The sequence below is a fragment of the Perna viridis genome, chromosome 4 (assembly GCF_037379345.1).
Source record: "Perna viridis isolate PV_CMFRI_1.1 ecotype Kerala chromosome 4, ASM3737934v1, whole genome shotgun sequence".
NCBI lineage: Eukaryota > Metazoa > Mollusca > Bivalvia > Mytilida > Mytilidae > Perna > Perna viridis.
The window spans coordinates 1,995,052-1,998,385 of NC_142448.1; positions in this window are offsets into that span (position 1 = coordinate 1,995,052).

Genomic DNA, 3,334 nt, shown 5'->3' on the forward strand with positions numbered 1-3,334 from the left:
TACCCTTAAGTACATATAATTTAAAGTCATATAGTGTCCTAACACATTCCTCCCTTTCTCAAAACATAAAAATTTTAATCAATAATGTCTAACCACTGTCCTATCACATTTCCTCATGGTATGCATTTAATGGAAAGAAAATGTTGCCCAAGAAAAACTATTCAGTTTCATACTGAGACACAGACTAAGAATAAGTTTAATAAACCTCATATCTGTTGGGTCTAACTCTTTAACTTTAAAAGTTCCCATCTGCACACTGATTCTCTTCAACTGACAATGAAGGAATGTGGGAGAGGTGTATTTTAAAATAGTAAAAATACATTTGAATGAAAATATAAGTTTTCTCATTTATTTTTTAGCTTGCCAAAGGCCAAGTGAGGTTATGCCATCGCTTGGCATCCATCGTTGTTATCGTAGACAAATTTTCAAAAATCTTTTCTGAAACTACTAGACCAACAGGATGTAAACTTGGCATGATTGTTATAGAAATGTGAACAATAATTACATTTTTTGGTTCATGAAAAAACACGGCTGCTGTTACTAAAAACTAGAACATGCAGGTCTGAAGGCAGTTTTTTTCAAAATACCCCAAAAATGTTGCCTATAGCAAATTTCTGGCATTGGGTAATATTGTTTAGGATCAAGAGAACGACCTTTGCCGAAATTTTTACAACAATTCGCCAACTGATGTTGGAGGTTCAGCTCCTGCAAGTTTTTTTGGCATTTTTCACATGTAAAACTTCGAAAATCTTCTCAAATTCCATTGCACAGAATTCAATGAAAGTTGACATAGTTCCTTAGGGTATCCCACACAAAATGACCATTGGGGAATTCTGATTTGTGAAAAAACATGCAACTGTTACTAAAAATAGAACATAGAGGTCTGAAGGCACTTTTATGCAAATAACTCAAAAACCAGGAGAGATTTTCATTCAGCTCCATGAGACATACCTATGCCAAAATGTTCTAAACAATTCCTTGACTGATGTAAGAGTCACTGAAACAGTTTTTTTTTTGGCATTTTTTTGCATGTACAACTTTGAAAATCTTCTTAAAAACCATTGCACAGAATTTAATGAAAGTTGGCATACATATTCCTTAGGGTATCCCACACAAAGTGACCATTGGGATTTTTCATTCGTGAAAAAACATGGCCACCGTTACAAAAAAATTGAACATAGGGGAAAGAAGGCTGTTTTTTGGGGGGTTTTTTTTGGCAAATAACTCAAAAACTGTTGCATTTTAGCAAGATTCTTAGAGGAGGGATTTTCCTTTAGCTTCATGAGACATACTTAAGCCAAAATTTTCTAAACAATACCTTGACTGATGTAGGAGTTGCAGCCCCCGAAACAGTTTTTGTGGTTTTTTTTCACCTGTAAAACTGAAAATCTTCTCTAAAACCATTTGAGATCATTTAACGAAAATAAGCATATTTGTTCTTTAGTGTATTGTGCTCAAGTGCTCAAAGTGACTGTTGTGATTTTTAATCTGTGAATAGATATGGCTGCCTATACTTAAAATGGTACATAAAGGTGTTAGAATTAGACTTTCAATTAGCTTTGGAGGAATCCACCACAAAATAACTGCATGCACATGTTGAACAACTGAAAAGGCCCTTAAATACTGTAGTTGTTGTCTCATTCTTATATTAATACATTAAAACAAATGCAGTTTGCAAAATATGACATAAAAATGTCCGTTCACATGTCCCGCCTAAAACCCCCATGGAGATTTGGCAGGTATGGGACTTCAGAATAATGCAGTTCATACAAAACAATAGAACTTGAGGCCTGAATTGTTCTCCTCGGTCACAATTTTGGAGAAACTACTGAACCAAATTTCATGAAACTTTGTAGGTATGTAGTTGTGCATGATACCGGGAACTTTAATTACCTAATTTTTTTTGTGGGATTTCTGTCCTTTTTAACTTCAAACTCCCAAAAAATTCAACTAAGGCAACTCCCCAGAAACTTCTCTACCAAATCTCATAAAATTTGGTATGAAGTACAGTATGGAATAATACATGTAAACTTGCTATAGCATTTTGTGTTTTCACATTAACAGGTGTTTCTTTGTTACTTATTGGAGCTCAATTTTAAATAATACCTTAAGTTTTATCAACTTTTCAACATCTCATGAGACAGATAAGAGAGAAATAATAATGTTAAACAAATATTGATATAGAACCTTGATTAGCAGTTGTCATGGGAACACAAGAAATTCCATCTACCTTTGACATGATATTTTAATGAGGAAATGGGCAGGTGTTTTTTTATAAAATCAGAGGACACTTACTCTGCTGTTGCACCTTGTCTCCCGTTTGTTAGTGGAGAGTGGGTTGCTCATTTACTTGCGTTTCTATGTAAGTATTATTTGGTTATTTCATGTCTCTTGGTCTAGTCATTATTGTTCTTTTTATTACTATCCTGGTTCCTTGATTTCTCTGTCAAACAACTGAACTACACTTTTGTAGGCCTTTTATGAAATGAAAATACTTGTAGACTTTATTAAAAGGAATTATATCATCAATCAAAAGTTTCTTTTATCTGGTAGAGTTTATAAGAATCACAAAACGTAGAAACAAAAAACACCAAAGATTGTCTCTCGAGGGAAGATTTTTTGCATAAGTATTTGCTGGTGATTTCATTGGTTGAAAGTTTCTTACAATATAATGTAGTTTTCATGATCACCATAAACTGTGACTTCTTCAATGCATTAACAGGCCAATTCTGCACTTTTAAAAAAATCTAATAGAAAATACTCTTGTGGATACATGTGACCAAATAAAGTTACATTCCATTTTTTTGTTTCAAAGAAGATTTTTGAAAAGTGGACAAAGATACCGGTAATCAATAAAGACTAAAAAAAATAAAATAAACTAATGTTTGATTGACTGATTATTGTTTAACATCCAACAGAAGATAATCAAGAATATTGGATCTTACAGACCCTGCTGTGTAGTAGTCCACCATGCTGAGCTAATAGTTATACACCCACAGAAAATTTGTGGTCGTAATAATGGTGTCCATAGATATTTTGCTGTCTGGACAATAAATCAAGTATAAGTGTATGACTCAATATGAAATTGTACCAAAAGGTGCCATACAGTATTTTGTTATGAGTTGGTCAGGGACTGAACCCACAACCCCTCACTTAAAGTGTGACTGAACCCACAACCCCTCACTTAAAGTGTGACTAAACCCACAACCTCTCACTTAAAGTGTGACTGAACCCACAACCCCTCACTTAAAGTGTGACTGAACACACAACCCCTCACTTAAAGTGATCATACTACAACAAGACAAAGAAACTATACTTGACTTAAAAAAGAGGG